Below are 11,302 nucleotides of genomic sequence, written 5' to 3'. Positions count from 1 at the left end.
TTCACTTGTGTCCTTCCCTGTCAGCCTATGTTCCCAACTTATGAACTTCAATTCTTGTCTGACAACATCGTATTTACACTTCCCCCAATTGTAAACCTTACCCTGTTGCACGTACCTATCCCTCTCCATTACTAAAGTGAAAGTCACAGAATTGTGGTCACTATCTCCAAAATGCTCCCCCACTAACAAATCTATCACTTGCCCTGGTTCATTACCCAGTACTAAATCCAATATTGCCCCTCCTCTGGTCGGACAATCTACATACTGTGTTAGAAAAGCTTCCTGGACACACTGCACAAACACTACCCCATCCAAACTATTTGATCTAAAAAGTTTCCACTCAATATTTGGGAAGTTAAAGTCGCCCATGACTACTACCCTATGACTTCTGCACCTTTCCAAAATCTGTTTCCCAATCTGTTCCTCCACATCTCTGCTACTATTGGGGGGCCTATAGAAAACACCTAACAAGGTGACTGCTCCTTTCCTATTTCTGACTTCAACCCATACTCCCTCAGTAGGGTGATATTCCTCGAACTGCCTTTCTGCAGCTGTTATACTATCTCTAATTAATAATGCCACCCCCCCACCTCTTTTACCACCCTCCCTCATCTTATTGAAACATCTATAACCAGGGACCTCCAACAACCATTTCTACCCCTCTTCTATCCAAGTTTCCGTGATGGCCACCACATCGTAGTCCCAAGTACCGATCCATGCCTTAAGTTCACCCACCTTATTCCTGATGCTTCTTGCGATTAAGTATACACACTTCAACCCATCTCCGTGCCTGCAAGTACTTTCCTTTGTCAGTGTTCCCTTCCCCACTGCCTCATTACGCGCTTTGGTGTCCTGAATATCGGCTACCTTAGTTGCTGGACTACAAATCCGGTTCCCATTCCCCTGCCAAATTAGTTTAAACCCTCCCGAAGAGTACTAGAAAACCTCCCTCCCAGGATATTGGTGCACCTCTGGTTCAGATGCAACCCGTCCTGCTTGTACAGGTCCCACCTTCCCCAGAATGCACTCCAATTATCCAAATACCTGAAGCCCTCCCTCCTACACCATTCCTGCAGCCACGTGTTCAACTGCACTCTCTCCCTATTCCTAGCCTCGCTATCACGTGGCACCGGCAACAAAGCAGAGATGACAACTCTGTCTGTCCTGGCTTTTAACTTCCAGCCTAACTCCCTAAACTTGTTTATTACCTCCACACCCCTTTTCCTACCTATGTCGTTGGTACCAATGTGCACCACAACTTCTGGCTGCTCCCCCTCCCCCTTAAGGATCCTGAAGACACGATCCGAGACATCCCTGGCCCTGGCACCCGGGAGCCAACATACCTTCCGGGAGTCTCGCTCGCGACCACAGAATCTCCTATCTATTCCCCTAACCATTGAATCTCCTACAACTATTGCTTTTCTATTCTCCCCCCTTCCCTTCTGAGCCCCAGAGCCAGACTCAGTACCAGAGACCTGGCCGCTAGGGCCTTCCCCCGGTAGGTCACCCCCCCCAACAGCATCCAAAACGGTATACTTGTTTTGAAGGGGAACGGCCACGAGGGATCCCTGCACTGTCTGCCTGTTTGTTTTTTTCCCCCTGACTGTAACCCAGCTATTCTTGTCCTGTACCTTGGGTATGGTTACCTCCTTGTAACTCTTCTCAATCACCCCCTCTGCCTCCCGGATGATCCGAAGTTCATCCAGCTTCAGCTCCAGTTCCCTAACACGGTCTTTGAGGAGCTGACATTGGGTGCACTTCCCGCAGGTATAGTCAGTGGGGACACCGGTGGTATCCCTCACCACCCACATCCTACAGGAGGAGCATGTAACTGGCCTAGCCTCCATCCCCTCTTACCTGACAGAATATAGCTGCCCTGTGGACGAACTAGATCTCCGCCCTCCGACCCTGCTCCCAGTCAGCTACACTTTCTGTAAACTCCTGGCTCTCTTCGCACTCTTTGCGGAAATGTAGGAAACAAAATGAAAGGAGCACCTTACTCCCTCCTCACCTAACTCCCTCGGTCGCCAACTCCCTCTCACTATAGAACTCAAATGCACCAAATTCAGTACTCAGTGCAAACAAAGTCTGCACTGTAGGGGATCACTTTTATACTGTGAATCTAGCCTCTGAAAACTGGCCTAATCCAATTAACTAATTAACAAGCTCCAGCTGCAAGTGCCTACAAGTAGAAGCCTGTTTAAAGCTAATTGAAAATTCACCTTTCTCTCAACCAAACATCAACTTTTAAGTTAATTAACTAAATAAAAGAAAGACTAAACTTTAGATATAAATGAAGCCTTATGCTCCCTCGGTCACCAAACTCTCACTATCGCACTCAAATGTACCAAATTCAGCACTCAGTGCAAACAAAGTCTGCACTGTAGGGGATCACTTTTATACTGTGAATCTAGCCTCTGAAAACTGGCCTAATCCAATTAACTAATTAACAAGCTCCAGCTGCAAGTGCCTACAAGTAGAAGCCTGTTTAAAGCTTATTGAAAATTCACCTTCTTCTCAACCAAACAGCAACTTTTAAGTTAATTAACTAAATAAAAGAAAGACTAAACTTTAGATAAAGATGAAGCCTTATACTCCCTCGGTCACCAAACTCTCACTATCGCACTCAAATGCACCAAATTCAGCACTCAGTGCAAACCCGATGGATCATGGCGACTGACCATTGATTACCAGGAACTAAACAAAGTAACCCCAGTAACAGCCCCCACCGTAGCCACGAGTCCTGAGACCATGCTCAAACAGGGACTACAGTCAAAACAAAATTCAGTTTTGGACATTAGTTAAGGCTTTTGGTCCATTCCATTGGATAAATGAAATGAAATGAAATGAAAATCACTTATTGTCACAAGTAGGCTTCAAATGAAGTTACTGTGAAAAGCCCCTAGTCGTCACATTCCGGCACCTGTTTGGGGAGGCTGTTACGGGAATAAAGCGTGCCAATATAAATTCGCATTCACATTCCTGGGACAGCAATATACGTGGACATGCCTACCACAAGGCTTCCACAACTCCCCCTCGATTTTCCACCGACAGCTGACAAATGGATCAGCAAAATTTTCCCGACCCGATTGTCCGGTCCAATATATAGATGATCTGCTACTACAGACGGACACAAAGGGAGAGCACATTTCGCTTCTCGCCGAACTTTTAGGACTCCTACAACAAATTATCTGTAAAGTGAACCTCAAGAAGGCCCAGATTTTACAGGAAAAAGTGATTTACTTAGGTACAGTAATTACACATGGGAAACGCGAGATCGAGCAGAAATGAAGCGACTCGATCGTAAAATTACCCCTGCCCCATAATGTCTCAGCCCTCCGGTCATTTCTAGGACTGGTTGGCTACTGCCGAAACTATATCGACGGTTTCGCCACAAAAGCAGTGCCCCTATCCGAACTTCTCAAGAAACAAGCACCTTGGGAATGGCTTCCACAGCATCCGGATGCCGTGGATGCTTTAAAAAGAGCCCTCAGCACAGCCCCCGCATTACAGGTCCCAAATCCACTTTCCCCGTACGCAATTGAAATTGCAACTACCGACCGAACCCTTTCGGCCGTGCTCCTCCAAGAACAACATGATCGATTAGGCCCCGTGGCATACGCCTCACGTGTGTTAGATCCTGTCGAGCAAGGATTTTCTGCCTGCGAAAGACACCTGCTCGCAGTTTTTTGGGCACTACAATACTTTGCCTACATTACAGGACTCAACCCCATCACCATTATCACTGAACACACCCCAACACAGCTACTACTAGATGGTCGACTTAACAATGACAGTCAGCCAGATCCGCGCAGCCCGTTGGACCTTTCTCTTACAGGGACGGGACATAACAGTTAAGAGAACAAAGATCCACACTTTCCTTGCCAATAATTTATGCAGACACCCCACATGAGTGTGAAATAATATCCACTAAGCATAATACAGGATCCTTTGTACCAAAATCAGCTCCCCCGAAGCCAAGTACTTCACCCCAGAGACCCCAGCCCACAGACACATGCGCACCCCTTAGAATCGATGTGGATGGCTCCTCCACAGTTTTAAATGAAAAAAATAATTACCGGTTGCTGTATTTATGTAGAGGACACGCAGGGACACGCCCTACTGGGGCTGTTTAGCACAGGGCTAAATTGCTGGCTTTGAAAGCAGACCGAGGCAGGCCAGCAGCACGGTTCAATTCCCGTAACAGCCTCCCTGAACAGGTGCTGGAATGTGGCGACTCGGGGCTTTTCACAGTAACTTCATTGAAGCATACTTGTGACAATAAGCGATTTTCATTTCATTTCATTTCATAGAAGATATTTCGTTAAAATTGCCAGGATATTTAGGCTTGCAGGCAGCAGGACTGGCAGCCATAGCGTATATTGTAGATCACCCCGATTCGTTTCCGACCCCAGCTGACATATATTCGGACAGTTTATATGTCTGCAAAAGTTTAACTGAATTTCTTCCGCTGTGGGAAACTAGAGGATTCGTTTCCGCAGATGGAAAGCCCCTACCCTCAGCCCCATTACTCCAGCATATCCTAAAAATGGCCAAAGACTGTAAATATGGAATCATCAAAATTCGAAGTCATCATCGTTCTTCCCCCACTGGTAACGTTAAAGCAGACGCCCTAAGGAAGGCAGGTTCCAGACATGGTCACTTTTGGAACCCCCCCGAAAGCGCCCCAGTACTCGCGGTTCAGGTCTCACAGCCCAACATTCAAGATTTGGCAAAGGCTCAAAAGGAAGATGAGAAGCTCAGGGAAGTTTTAAAAGGCAACTTCCCAGCCCCTTATGATAAGTTTAAAAATGCGATAACAACACATGACGGTGTGATTTTAAAAGACGGCATTTATGTCGTCCCCAGCCAGGACAGGAATCAAATTATTTGTCAATTCCATGACAATCATGGACACCAGGGCATTGAACCCACCCTAGCCCACCTCAGACCTCTCTGCTGGTGGCCTGATTTAAAAGCCAATGTTACACATTACATCGAGAATTGCTTAATCTGTGCCCAGAACAATCCAGACAGATATGCAAGGAAAGCTCAGCTAAGTCACACCCGCCCCGTTAATGGCCCCTGGACGAATTTGCAAATCAACTATATAGGACCCCTACCTCCCTGCAGCAATGGTTTTAAGTATGTGTTGGTGGTCATCGACACCTTCAGCACAAACACTGCCAAAACGACAGCTAAAATCCTAACTCAGCACATCTTTACAAGATGGGGACTCCCACGCAGTATACAGTCTTATCAAGGCTCCCATTTTACAGGACGAGTTATGAAAAACGTCCACACAATTTTCGGAATAAAGCAAAAGTTCCATATTGCATACCACGCCCAATCGAGCAGCATAGTGGAAAGGATGAACAGAACTTGAAAAACGACCCTCAGAAAGATGGTGCAACAACACAACAGCACCTGGGAGACAGTTCTCCCATTTGCATTAATGTTCATTCGAAACACAGTATCCACGTCCACAGGATACACCCCCCACACCCTCATGACCGGACGCCCCGTGAAAGGGACAGAATATTCATTAGGACTGGATTTGGCCAGCCCCACAGTCACCGCCCTCACGCATGAGAAAGCAGTACAACAGGTTATTGAAAATGTGAAGGCCGCCCAGCTTGCAGCAGCCGTCAGGCTTGGCACACGGAAGAAACAAAGCAAAGCTTGCTTTGATAAGATGGTACACGCCACCGAGTTTGCAGTAGCGCAGCAAGTGATGCTATCCCTATGCAACCCCAGTTCATTCCTTTCCCCCAAATTTGCCGGACCGTACTCCATCTCAGATAAAGTCAGCCCCTCTGCGTATAAGATCACCTATCCGAATGGCAAGTCTGCGTGGTTTCACATAAACCAGCTTAAGGCTTATGGCTCGCAGAACAACCATGCACACCACATCTCGCTTGCAGCAGCGGATGAGCACACCTCGCCCACGAATGACGTATTCCTACCCTCCCCAACCTGTCCTCAGACACAACTTCGACTCCACCCCCAGAGGCACGACGCCGCCTCTACCTTCCTTCAACCATCACCGACAGCAACAGCGATAGCGATGACGACAGCCCCAGCACACCATGTTACGATTATACCCTTGCACCAGGCCCCACTCCCAGCGATTCTGAACAAGATTCCAGCGACACCTTCGAGATAACGTATATTAAAGCCCCTGACCCAGACCCACCACCCGACGATTATGGACTAACCCCTAGCAGCTCCAACCTCGACACAAAATTCTGGCACCGAGACAATACGTTTAGGCTCATCCGGAATGGTGAGATGGACCCCAATTCGTCCCAAGCAGCTTTAGCACACCTACTCCAGTCAAGAGTATGGCAGCCGGGAGAAGATGATGACATCTTCTGGGGCTGGTTTAGCACACTGGGCTAAATAGCTGGCTTTTAAAGCAGACCAAGGCAGGCCAGCAGCATGGTTCAATTCCCGTACCAGCCTCCCCGAACAGGCGCCGGAACGTGGCGACTAGGGGCTTTTCACAGAAACTTTATTGAAGCCTACTTGTAACAATAAGCGATTTTCATTTAATTTCATTTTCATTTCACATAGAGTCTGACTCCCACCAAACGAATCCCTTCGCGACTGTTTGCTTTAGAGCAATGAGGTGTCCAGATGATGGTAAAAAGGAACCTATGGAGAGTTACGGTGTCCTTTCTGATGGAACATGCACCATGTTTGTAATGTATGTTTGTTTGTTACTGTGAACGTTCAACATTGTTTGTCAATTTAAAGTTTTCATGGTCCCACGCCACCACTCTTTTGATGCCCACTGGCAGTTAATGGAACTAGTTTGTCGGCAGACAAGCGATCATAATTGCTCTTCTGCTTTGAGGGTAGAAGTTAGCAACAAATGTAACCCCCACGATGACCACAAATTCTTACCGTTCTTGCCGGTTGCTCGGGCAGTGGAGAAACGGCACTGATCCCCGCCCTGCCTGAGGAACTTCCTCTGGTCAGCTACGCTCGGGTAGAGCACATACGGCACTGATCACCATCCTACCCGGGGATTCCACCCATTTTTTACCCGTCGCGGCCCATATGCACCCCATTTTGGCGCTTTTAGTTCAAAACTCTTTTGTTTGTTTATGGCGACCCTTAGGTTAATTCCAAATGCTATTTGCATCCTCAAACATTGGGATGGTAGATCACACAGGCTACGAGGCGGCTTGCACTGTGTCAGTATTTTTCTCAGATGTCTTGTACCAGATATTTGGTTTTTAAGAAAAGAATGAAGGAGTCACAGATGGTGACCAATTATAATGGGAAATTGGCAATAAAGGACAGACAAACAGACGTATGAGATCTTAAACAAGAAAATAACTGAAATTATGCTTGTGTCCATAGAACTCTGGAACCACAGAAGCCTCAAGAAAAAGAAAAGAAGAAGAAAGAAAGAAGGAAAGATGAAGACGACCATCATGCTCTACAGTTGGATCTTAGCGGGATCCCTCCAGTTGTGCACGGACGCTACCCCCCTGACCCCTACCACACAGGCTGTGAATGTTTCCCACCCCTGCCATACACTGTACCCCGAGATAGTCACCGATACAACGACCTGGTGTGACAAGTTCATCACTTGGTATTCCCTGACCTACGTTGTGGAAGCACTGTTAATACTGGCGATACTCTGCAGTGTCGTTAAGACCCTTAGACTCAGGAAATGGCAAAGAAAAGCCTCCCGCATCCCGGTATACACCTTCCGATCCCCTATTTTCGGACGTCAACAGCCCCCCAACCCCTTTAAGTGAATTAAAGTACATCTGTTTTTTTGTGTGTTTGTTTCGTTCTAATAAAGAAATGTAAAACTCTGTGCTTGACTGCCAAGCCAGAGAGACCTTGTTGCTGCTATTGTACAGTTTAAAATGTTGTAAATGATTTTGATTAATTAAGGATAATTTAGTTAAGGACAGTTAGAGGTTCCATTTTTTTAATTTTGTAATGCATGCCTGCATGTCATAGCACCCCGTAGAATTTTATAATGATGTATGTACATAAAATAATTTAGGTAAAAGTTGCAATTCATAGGACAGAGCAGTGTAGAGTCTGTCAGTGCTTATGGGTGCCCGACTTGGGAGGAGAACAAAGACGACGCGGTAATGTGATCCTTCACGCTTCGCGTTGAGGATCACACGGAGGGTGTGTAGCCATCTGGGATGGCCACTTCCAGAATACAAAATGGATGTTTGCAAAGATTGCAGGGAACTATGGACAATGCATAGCAGGCAGGCACAGAGCCTGTACATGCATTGGAACCGCAGGTCCCAGACGAGACTGAAACTGTAGGTCCTTTAGCACATTGATGGCCCATCTCCGGGAAAAAGGGAGGTACTCAAGTAACCGATCTGGCTCCAGACCTCACGCCACCAGCTCTCCGAACTGAAAGCACAAACAAAGCCAGGCCAACGGCCACCTAGGACACGGCCAGCCATCAGGGTACCCACTCCTTTATTGGTCAAGATCAATATGAGTGATCAAGTACGGCCCAATTGATTGGGGCCAAGTTCAAGGCCCCCCCCAAAAGCGCGCGAAGGCCCCGAGAGAGAATCGCTCTCTTGGACTCGGCTCTCACAGCGGAGGGACCCTTCCACCAGCTACACCCGAAGCAAGTAATTCCAAGGTCAATGCTCGCTACCAGACGGACAACCTTAGCTGTTCTCTTGTACCACTTCGACCCCAGCAGCCTCAGAACCGAACAACGGCCATTGTTCCTCTGACTGAGTGGGCACCCGAAGCTAAGTATAGGCGTTAGCGTTAGAGATAGTTTAGTTTGCAGTATTTTATGCATGATTAGATATTACTGTGTGTGTAAATAAATAGTATTGACTTTGAACTAACTAACTGGTGTACCGGCTCTTTGATCAGTATTCGGGTTTGAACCTTGTGGCGGTATCGAAAGATACCTAGCGACTCTAAAGCAAACGTAATTAGAATTAAGGAAGCTTACAGAAACTTATAGCCAAGTTCCGCACACATGAGTGCGGCCTCAACCCGGACCTGGGATTCATGTCGCATTACATTCATCCCCCACCATCTGGCCTGCGAAATCCTACCAACTGTCTTGGCTTGGTACAATTCACACCTCTTTAACCTGGGGTTACCCCATCTCTGGATCTGTAAAGATTTAATCACCCGCTAATGCTCGCATTCCAAGCATTGCTTGGCATCTTTGAATTTGTCTATATATGTGTTTCTGGAACAGACCTCTTCATTCACCTGAGGAAGGAGCAGCGCTCCGAAAGCTAGTGACATCGAAACAAACCTGTTGGACTTTTACCTGGTGTTGTAAGACTTCGTACAGAATTAAGGAAGGCGACCATATTGACCGCCATATTTAGAACCAAGCAAAGAGAGCAAAACCGGGTGCTCCAGTTTCCTCCCACAGTCCAAAGATGTGCAGGTTAGGTGGATTAGCCATGGAAAATTGCCCTTAATGACCAAAAAGGTTAGGAGGGGTTATTGGGTTACGGGGATAGGGTGGAAGTGAGGGCTTAAGTGGGTCGGTGCAGACTCGATAGACCGAATGGCCTCCTTCTGCACTGTATGTTCTGTGTTCGATGATCTACACACCTGGTCACTTCCTCAAAAAATTCAGTCAAGTTGGTTTGGCTTGACCTCCCCCTCACAAAGCCACGCTGACTGTCCCTAATCAAACCTTGCCTCTCCAAGTGTAGATTGAGTCCGTCCTTCAGACCTTTCTCTAATAGTTTCCCTATCACTGATGTGAGACTCACTGGTCTGTAATTCCTCAGTTTATCTCTTCCACCCTTCTTGAAAAGTGGAACCACATTAGCTATTCTCCAATCATCTGGCACCCCCCTGTGACCATAGAGGAATTAAAAATTGGATCACAGCCCCTGTAATTTCCAGACAGCAGCCTGGCATATAACTCATCCAGACCTGAGGACTAGCCCACATTTAAGCCTGCCAAAACCTCCAGCAACTCTTCACTCCCTATGTCAAACTGCTCAAGAACCTCACAGACCCTCTTTCTGAATTCTGCACTGACATCCTCCTTCTCCAAAGCAAAGTTAGATGTGAAGTATTTGTTTTACACCTTACCAATGTCATCCAGCTCGACACACTGATTGCCCCCTTGGTCCCTAATGGGTCGAACTCTTCCCTTGGTTATCCTCTTCTTCTTGATATACTTGTGGAACATCTTGGGATTTTCCCTAGTCTTACCCGCCAGTGCTTTTTCAGGCCCTTTCTTCGCTCTCCTAATTGCTTATTTGAGTTCCTCCTGCAGTTTCTGCACTCCACTGGGACCTTTGTAGATTTGCTCCCTTTGCCCCCGTTAAAAGCTTTACTTTTACTTCCTATCCAGTTCTGAATATTCCTAGATTTCCAGGGTTCGCTGGACTTGTTGCTCCTACATTTCACCCTGAAGGGAACATTTTGTACCTGTCCTCTCGTCAATTCTATTTTGAACACTCCCCATTTTCTGCTGTAGATTTACGCAGAAGTAGCTGTTCCCAGCCTACTTGTGCCAGATTCTACCTTATTCCTCTCATTCTTCTAAACTCCAGTGAATATAATCCTTACTCACTCAATCTCACCTCACACGTCAGTCCCGCCATCCCAGGAAGCAGTCTGGTAAACCTTCTCTGAAATCCCTCTCGCAAGAACAACCTTCCTCAGATAAGGAGAGAAAAACTGCACACAATATTCCAGGTGTGGCCTCACCAAGGCCCTGTATAATTGCAGCAAGACAGCCTTGCTCCTGTGCTTGAATCCTCTAGCTTTGAAGGCCAGTATACCATATGCCTTCTTTACCACCTGCTGCACCTATATGCTTACTTTCAGCGACTGGTGTACGAGGACACCCAGGTCTCATTGCATATTCCCCTCTCTCAATCTATGGCCATTCCATAATAATCTGCCTTCCTCTTTTTTCTAACAAATTGGAAAAGCTCACATTTGTCAACATTATACTGCATCTGTCATGTATTTGCCCACTCACTCAACTTGTTCAAATCACACTGAAGCATCTTTGCACTCTCTTTACAGCTTACCCTCCCACACAACTTTGTGTCATCTGCAAATTTGGAGATATTACATTTAGTTCCTGTGATGTTCTTTGTGGTTCTGTTATCTGGATGGATGTTGTAGTGTTCACAAAGACCACAGAAGCTAAGTTCATTAATGAAGCTAACTTTTATTTACATTACTTATTAAAGCTTGACCACTTACTCCTAAAGTAAACAATAATCTAGTAATCTACACTCTACTAACACTAGTCTCTACACTCTATCTACAACTGTACTCTGCACTCTCT

The sequence above is a fragment of the Scyliorhinus torazame genome, chromosome 3, assembly GCF_047496885.1.
Source record: "Scyliorhinus torazame isolate Kashiwa2021f chromosome 3, sScyTor2.1, whole genome shotgun sequence".
NCBI lineage: Eukaryota > Metazoa > Chordata > Chondrichthyes > Carcharhiniformes > Scyliorhinidae > Scyliorhinus > Scyliorhinus torazame.
The sequence above is the reverse complement of the archived record's forward strand: the minus strand, read 5'-3'. Positions refer to the sequence as shown.